A 9,643-nucleotide genomic window follows, 5' to 3' on the forward strand; every position below is an offset into this window, starting at 1 on the left:
AACCAAGGGCTTAGTGGCAGGAATAGGAATGCAACTTGTCCATTTTAATATAGCCTTTCTGTTAATGTAGTATACCTTTCTCTGTATACCCCAGGCCCTTGCCCTTTCCTCCTTTCTCCTGTCATTCCTAGAGTTTCAGTTCTGATATGAGTTGTTACCATTGCGAGGATAATCCTCTTAGAGTTTTAGTGACAGTGGTCAGGACCTTTTCAACATAGACTTCTGCACAATTTTATTCTGTGACTTTAGATGTTCTATCTGAAGAGGTTTTAAATTCACTAGTTAGCTTATAGGATATTGTGGCTTATAATGCATTCTACAGCTGAAAGCATAAAATAAATCATTAACCTGTTTTGTGCTTCAATTCACTTAATATAAGATAGGGCCATTTCTCCCCTAAACATCTTAAGACAAAATTATGTATGTGTTGAAGTAAAATTTACTAACAGAGGAATCCCAGCTGCCTCCTGAAGGAATTTATGATAGATACTAAAAAAGGGCTTGTACCAGAGAACGTTGTTCTCTTGCTAAGAATGGCCGGCATTAGAATGTACGGACTGTGTGATTGCATGGGACGTGGAGAATTTAACAGTCCCCCTTCTGATATCCCCATGAAGATCACGGACTTGTTAAGAATGATCTTGCTTTCAGATTTCACCATATTCAAACTTATTAGCTGGGCCTTATATAGCATATATACCTGGCTGCTATTGTGGGGTTTGGGAACATGAGGGGTGGGGTGAATTGTTGTTGTTTTAGGTTTCAGTCAGACAGACATCACTGTGCCCCAGTTCCCAGAAGCACAGCAGGCCTCTAGGAGCATCCGTGGGAACGGCGCAGTCCTGACATCACCAACTCTCCTGCTCAGGCTCATCCCATATACAGAGGTCAAAGGGGGTGGGGTTTGAGATCGGGGGAAGGAATGAGAAAGTAGAAACAATGTCACTGCAGTGCCACTGTTGACTAGCCTTTGGTGCTTAATGTCAGTGTTTGTTTTATGTTGGCAAAACTACCTGTTTTGGGGTAAAGGTAGTGGGAGGGTGGAACAAAACAAGCCATTACAATTATTACTAGTTCATTAGTGGATACTGTTCTTTAGTAGCTAATACAGAATAAACTTGAAACCTAGACCTTCAGTGACAAAGAATGGGAACAGAAATGAATCTCAGGACACAAAACATTTATGTTGTATTAGTTTCCAGTTTTACAACTGCTATTACGTTTGTCCCTCTGTCTCCCTTTTCAACCCTAGTTTTTTTGTGTATGTATACAGTTTGAGGAAATGTGCATTTGTGACCAGTCCTTTTAAAAGGACTCAGTGACTTTATTACTCTTGCACAAAGATATACCCAATGCTTATATGGGCATACAAATGCTACCCTATTTTAAATATAGGTGGCGTATGTGTTCGTGTTTTAATGTATTCAGAGCCATTGGGCAATAAGCAGTCCAGAAAATTGAAAACTCATGCAGGTAAAGCACCTAACACCTTTAGTTTCTAGAATTACTATTAAAAACTCCTTTATTGCTACATCTTCCACAATTCTTTAATAGTCTCGGAACTTAAAATTTACAGGAGTTGTGGACTACCTCATTAAAATTTTAAATGGCACACTTATTCATAAGATTGTAGGGATAGGTTAAAAAGGAAAATAGAAAAAAAGGAATGGTTCCTTGAGATGGCAACTGCTGAGTGTCTGAATCTTTCCAGTTAAAAAAAAATTCCCAGCTTAGCATGAATATTGATCATACGTTACATTATTTGATTCTCTATGTGATTGGGATTTTTGTTGTTTTGACTTTGGCGGGGAGGTCTTGGGGAATCAGTGAGGAAGCTCATACACATGTGAAAGTATGAAATGTTAAAGGAATTTTTCCATTTAATCTGAATAGTAAGCAAGAACTTTTTCTATATACCCTTCTGCTGCAGCAGAGAGATAAACTGGTAGGTGGCAGCAGAAGAAGGAATTCTTCAGATTGATGGCTACTGAAAGAATCTACATAGAAGAGATAGAGCATAACATATCAAGTGAAGCAAAGGGGGCAGAAAATGGCAACAGGACTAAAATGTTTGGATTTTGACTCTAAATGGTAAGTTATTTTCAACTAAGAATGTGTTATCAGTCTAGTGGTATTATATGCCATTGTGGTATGAAATCATAAATGGCTCTATAGGTCCTTGCCTTAGGATGAATTTGGCCTAACTAGGGTACTATCATTTTTTACTTTGGAAAAAAAAAATTAGCGTTATGTAAAATTCGGGATCTTTTCCCAGTATATTGATACATATGAACCTTTTTCCAGCTTTATAAAGGTATAATTGACAATTGTAAGATATTTAAAGTGTACAACATGATGATTTGATAGGTGTATATATTATAAAAGAAACCTCCCCCATCAAGTTATTTCACATACAATATGTGAACCTAAATGATGGCAAAAATTATGCCTCTTACAATAAATAAGATTTTTAAAAATCTGTAAGATAAATGAAATACACATTGTTTAACCATTTTGTAAAAAATAAAAGTGTCTTTTTCAGTGGCAGCATTGGGGAGATAGCAACAAAAGTAGGTAATTTGGAAAACTTACGGGGTGAAAATGATTTTTTCTTCCGCTAGTTATGTCTTACCTGTCTGGTCCCATTTCCTTGTCACTGTGTCTGCTCCTCAGTTCCACTCTGTTCACCTTTCTTTGTTGCTTTTCTGTCTCTGCTCTTACTTTCTTCCATTTTCTTTAGTTGTGTTTTTTCCTTCCTGTCTTTGTATCTCTTCCTCCCTTTAGTCGCCCTGTATGCCTCTCTGTCTCATTCATTCCCCCAGAATTTTACTTTTCCAGTGTTGCCATTTTTCATCTCCGCTCCCTTTTTTTCTGTATGTGTGTATCTTCCCCTTTTCATTTGCATTCTCTGTGTCTATATCTTTCAGGGTAAACAGCTTTATTTCCTTTGCATCAGCAACTGCCTTGAGACGTTTTTATCAGAGTATCAACATTGTGATTACTTTTTTAGAATTTAGAGAGGCTGAATAGAAGAAATGGGGATTTTTAAGTCCCTGGTAAGATTAAATTTCAGAATTGAAATTTATAGTAAGATGCAGATCCTTTTATTCATTCAGCCACAAGTTTAACTGTAGTGTTTTTATTGTTGCTGGAAACAAGCTGTTTTAAGATCACTTGGACAGAAAGAGAAGTCCTGTGATTCTTAATTTCATCTAGACTTCAAATTGATTCGGATTTTTTCAAGTTTCTAATGAAATCAGAAAATCAAAGCAGTTACTATTTTATAGACATTTACTAGAGAATAAATTTTTTATTGAGATATAATTGACATATACTCTAAGCTTTAGATATACAACACAATGATTTAATATTTATATACATTGGGAAATGATCACCATAGTAAGTCTAGGTAACATGCATCCCTATACATAATTACAGAATTTTTTTTTTTAAGATTTCATTTATTCATTTGAGACACAGAGATACATATATATAGAGAGAGAGCATGAGCAGGGAGAGAGACAGAGGGAGAGGGAGAAGCAGGCTCCCCGCTGAGCCAGGAGCCCGATGTGGGACTCGATCCCAGGACCCTGGGATCGTGACCTGAGCCAAAGGTAGACAGACGCTTAACCATCTGAGCCACCCAGGCACCCCAGAATTTTTTTTTCTTGTGATGGGGACTTTAAAGATCTACTCTCAGCAACGTTTAAATATGCAGTACAGCATTATGACTTAGGTATTTTATAACTGGAGAGAAAATAAATCTTTAGTCTTTCAGATAAAAGTGAGATATGTCTTTTTTTTTCTAGGATATACATGTAAACATTTTAGAAGTGTTAATTAGCTTCATTAAAGTAGCACACAAATAATTGTTTTCAAATTTTATAGATGGTGAAAACAGGATATCCAGAGGAGAAATTATTTAAAGAAAAGGAGTCCTGTTTCCTATTAATAGTTGTAGTAACAGATTGAACTACCTCATAAAAGTGCCTGCCATAGAAGTTTAGAATTTTTAAGCTGGAAAGCTTAAAGCCTGTATTATTATAATCTTGAGTATGCTAGTAAGGAAACTAAGGTTCACAGAAGTTAGTAACTTTCCTAAGATAACAGAGCCAGAGCAAGGGCCCAAGTCTCCTATCTGCTTTTAATAAAGTGCTCATTGCATTATATATCATATATCTTTCTAAATCTGTTGTAGTAACTGAAGAAATGAAATGCTCTGTAATGAGAGCTATGGTATACCAATAAAAAGTTGTCACTGTTTGTGCTTGTGGTTATCTCATATGGTGGGAAGTCTGTTCAAATAAAGGATATTAAGGCAAGCAGTGGGTGACTATTTTAGATGGCTTATATGTAAAATGAATGAGTATATCATTTACAGGGTTTGGTAATGAAAAGGTGTCCCCTGTTAAGATAAGACACAAAGAAGCCTGTGGTTCTTTGTAATTTCTGGTTAATGGAGAAGAGGAATGGATTCCTTAGATCTAGTATAGCATGGGTGAATAGTAACATGAAGCTAGAATAACTGATACCTTTGACTAAATATGCAGTATTTTTTTTTTAAGTGTAAAAGGAACTTACCTTCTATTAAAAAATATTTATCCTAATGCCAAATGACATTATGTATCCCAGTATGGAACACAAGACTACACAGCCTAAGTTAATATGGTTAGAATTTCTAAATCTTTTTGAACAGTTTTGTCTTTATCACGAAAATTTTCATATAGTTCATATAGAGATGACAGTGCTTTAGAACTGAAAGAAGATGACCAACTTGAATTTTAATCTGAACAAAAATTTATTGTTTATTGTATAACTTACTAGAAATGTAACCTAGGGATGGCCTGGCTGGCTCGGTTGGTAGAGCGTGTGATTCTTGATCTCAGGGTTGTGAGTTCAAGCCGCACATTGGGCATGGAGCCTACTTAAAATAAAAATTAAAAAAAAAAAAAAGTAACCTAGGGTAATAGGGTAAGAATATAACATTTACATTTAATTTTGTTTGTTCAGGTATTTTGGTATAATTTTATGTTTTATTTTGTGTGATGTACAAGAATTATTTTTGCCTCAAGGTTTTCCTCTTGGTATAGTTTTTCTGACTAAAATCAACACTTGTCTATATATTAATAGGATTGTTAAGGGATAATATTACTGATACATCTTTATATGTCAGAATAACAGACCATACCTTAGTATACTTAGTATACCTTTTTCAGATGAGTTCACAAAGGTAAAGTGTGGTAATCACAAAAAAACCAATTGTAAATTTCTTTGGTAATCTAGACAGTTTATAATATTTTATTGTCACAACTTAATTTTCAATATTTTCTTTTTCTTTTTTCTCATCTTAATTACAAAGACTGTTTAAATCTGATTTAAGTGAGCTGTATGTGTTTTTCCCCTCTAGGTTCTATTGAAGTAACCAGTGATCCTTTTTGCTTATTACTTCATTCACAGAATGGACGAAGATAGATTTGACTGTATGTTTTTTGAAATGGAGGATAGAAATACCCAGAACAAGGAAGCAGTAGCTCTAACCTGTTTGATTCAATGTGTTTTCTAAAATAAAAACACCAGAACTGGGAATAAAATAGTATGGAGTGTGATTTGTTCTTTTGGCAGTTATTCCTGCCCACTCCATCTTATATGAATTCACTTCAGTCCTTATGGCTAGACTTGAAGTCTAGCTCCACATGTGTCATTCTCTTTATTCTTTCCTTTTCTTCATTTTGCAAACTCCTTTGGTTCTTGAGATACTGATTTTTCTATAATATATTCTGAAATGATTACTTCTCCTCTTAGTACATAGGCACTAAAATATGTATCATTTTACATGTAAATATGTATTACATGGATTTAGCCCTGCCCTTTTCCATCCCACTTTATCTGTCCATGCTAAATAATGGTTTCTGTGTTTTCTTAATCTCTGAAGAAATGCAGCTTTTTTTCTATTTCCCTCTGACAACGCCCTGGCATACACTCATCACAGTATCACTCACTGTTTTAATCTTCTTGTAGCTAGAGATCATGTCTGACCCAATATATTTGAATTATAGAAGATCTGATACCTCTATGTGTATACAGAGGCAGCCCTAGTACTTAGGACAAAAAATATTGATATTCTTTGTAGTCAGATATTGATATAAATTCTAATTCCATTATTTACTGGTTACATGGACTTTGGACATACCACCCTCTTCAAGCCATAGGAGAGTATTTGTAAAATTTGGAAATAATTGTACCTACTTTACTAGATTAAAGTGTAAGTATAACTTTGCTATAATACATGTGTAGTGCTTAACACATAGTTGAATAATAAATACTGATCTTTATGTAAATCTTGGTTATTGATATCTTATTCAAGAGCTGCTTAATCTTTTCATCTCAGAATTGAAGTACATTAGATTTTCTTTCCTGATTACTTTTTGGTGTTCCTACTTAAGCCCCTTTCATAAGATTTTGTGGTTGGAACACAGTGTGTACGCATTTATGTGCATGTGCACATTTGAGGCATTTCTCCTAGACTATTCCTTGTCTCCACACTTCATTGACTAAGGAATTTTATATAAGAAACCTTTTATTTCATATTTTCTCCAGTTTTTCTCTATCAGCTCATAACAAAAATACTTTTTCTTATAAATCAGGAGAATTAAACAAGTGAGGAATATGCATACCATGCACCATAAGGAATAATTTAGGATGGTGTGACTTGTTTCCTAAAAATGATTTAATGTGACTTAACAGAGATGTATTAAATGGTAGAGAAGCCAAAATAAAGGGCAAAAATAGGATGAAACAAGGGTTAAAATCATGCAAATACATACTATCAGGTCTTACACATTTGCTTAGAGGTGGAACAAAATTGGCAAAGAGTGGAATAAGAAAATTACAGGGGGACCTGCATGGCTTAGTCAGTTGGGCGGCCGATTCTTGATTTTGGCTCAGGGTCGTGAGATTGAGGTCTACTTGCATGCTTGCTCTCTCTTGCTCACTAAAATCTTTAAAAAAGATAATTAGAAGATTCTTAGTAATCTTAAGATAGAAGCAAATTTATTGCACAGGAGAGGCAATATGTTCTGAACTTGAGATATCCCACAATGTAGATCAGTACTGTGACACTAAAATATCCATTAAAGCCAGCACAGTAAGAAACCCTCCTGATGGTCTAACCTCATTCAGTCATAAAATTTTAAATTTTCTCGGTGACCTACAACCACCTATAAAATAACTCTTTAAAAATATTTTTTAAAAATCTTAGCTCAGGGGAGCCTGGGTGGCTCAGTCAGTTATACATCTTCCTTCAGCTCAGGGTTGTGGGATCCAGCCCCCTGTTGGGCTCTGTGCTTGAGTCTGCTTGAGATATTCTCCCTCTCCCTTTGCTCCTCCCCCTACTCTCACTTGCTCTCCCACTGTCTCTCTGAAATAAATAAATGCAATCTTTTTTATTTTTTTAAAGATTTTATTTGTCAGAGCACACAAGCAGGGAGAGCTGCAGGCAGAGGGAGAAGCAGACTCCTGGCTGAGCCGAGAGCCCAATGTGGGACTCGATCCCAGGACCCCAGGATCATAACCTGAGCCGAAGGCAGACACTTAACCGACTGAGCCACCCAGGTGTCCCCCAAAAATACAATCTTTAAAAAAGTTTATTGGTTAAAGCATCCATGCTAGTGTTACTTTGGATCCTCCAACAGGCAGACATTAAGATGGAGTGAGCTAGAGGTGTTTGAAGAAGATGGCAGTGAAGGGTACAAGGGAGAGGGAACAGTAGCCAGGGAAAAGCATATGACACCTCTGACAGAGAAAATTGAACGGAAAGAGCATCAGACCTAAGCTGTCCTGAGAAAGTCTCTGCCAACCTGATAGAGGAATGTTAGAGCAGATTACCCATTATGGCAGTGCAGTGTTGGACAGAAGTGGCCTGGCTAGTATGCTAGGAGCAGCTTGAGGAGAAATGGGCCTCTACACAAATGCTGTGACAGATAAGGAGTTGGAACTGGAGGCTGCTTGCCTCACACCCCTGCCCCCCAGCTTTATTGAGATATAATTGAAATGTAACACTGTATCAATTTAAGGTATTTAACAATGATTTGCAATGTGTATATACTGCAGAATTATACAATGGGTTTAGTTAACATCCATCACTACATAGTTATAAATGTTTTTCTTGAGAGATTTATGTTAAAGGTCTGCTTTCTTAGAAACTTTAAAAATCTACAATACAGCATTTTTTTTTAAAGATTTTATTTATTTATTTGACAGAGAGCGAGAGAGGGAACACAAGCAGGGGGAGTGGGAGAGGGAGAAGCAGGCTTCCCGCGGAGCAGAGAGCCCGACGTGGGGCTCGATCCCAGGACCCTGAGATCATGACCTGAGCCGAAGGCAGACGCTCAACAACTGAGCCACCCAGGCGCCCCAGGATTTTTTTTTTTTTAATATTTTATTCATTTATTTGACCAAGAGAGACACAGCGAGAGAGGGAACACAAGCAGGGAGAGTGGGAGAGGGAGAAGCAGACTTCTGGCTGAGCAGGGAGCCCAATGCGGGGCTTGATCCCAGGATTCTGGGATCATGACTTGAGCTGAAGGCAGACGCTTGACGACTGAGCCACCCAGGCGCCCCAATACAGCATTATTAACTGTAGTCAACATGCTGTACATGACATCCCCAGAACTCATTTATCTTATCACTGGAGGTTTGTACTTTTTGGCCACCTTCACCTATCCTCCCCCCCCCCCCGCAAATCCACCTCTGACCAACCACAAATCTGATCTTCTTTCCTATGAGTTTATGTGGTTTACATTTCACATAGATCACTAGAGATTTCTTTGTCAGACCTTATTTCATTTAGCATAATGCCCCCAAATTCCATCCATGTTGTCACAGATGGCAAGATTTCCTTTTCTATAGCTGGATAATATCCCATTGCATCTAGATACCACATTATTTTTATCCATGCATTTATTGATGGACACTTTTTAAAAAGATCTTATTTGACAGAGACACAGCGAGAGAGGGAACACAAGCAGGGGGAGTGGGAGAAGGAGGCCTCCCGCCGAGCAGGGAGCCTGATGTGGGGCTCGATCCCAGGACTCTGGGATCATGACCTGAGCTGAAGGCAGACGCTTAACGACTGAGCCACCCAGGCGCCCCGATAGACACTTTAAGTTGTTCCCATACCATGGCTCTTAAAAGCTGTAGTGAACATGTAGTTGCAGATACTGGATCATAAAGTAGTTTTATTTAATTTTTGGAGGTGCCTCCGTAATATTTTTCATGGTGGCTGTACCAATTTACATTCCCACCAGCAGTGTACAAGCTTTTCCTTTTCTCCACGTCCTTGCCAGCATTTCTGCCTTGTCTTTTTGATAATAGCCATTCTAATAGGTGTGAAGTGATAGCTCATTTTGGTTTTGATTTGCATTTCGCTGATGATTAGCGATGTTGCACTTTTTCACGTGCCTGTTGGCCACTTGTAGCTTGTGTTTGGAAAAATTTCTATTCAGGTCCTCTTTCCATTTTTATTAACCACTTATCAAATATATAATTTGTACATATTTTCTACCATTCCATAGGCTGCCTCTTCGTGGTTTCCTTCAGTCCGTAAGAGCTTTTTCTTTTTTTATTTTTAAAGATTTTATTTATT

This window comes from Eumetopias jubatus, unplaced genomic scaffold, assembly GCF_037043125.1.
Source record: "Eumetopias jubatus isolate StellerSeaLion01/CBP00866 unplaced genomic scaffold, mEumJub1_p1.0 scaffold_8, whole genome shotgun sequence".
Lineage (NCBI taxonomy): Eukaryota > Metazoa > Chordata > Mammalia > Carnivora > Otariidae > Eumetopias > Eumetopias jubatus.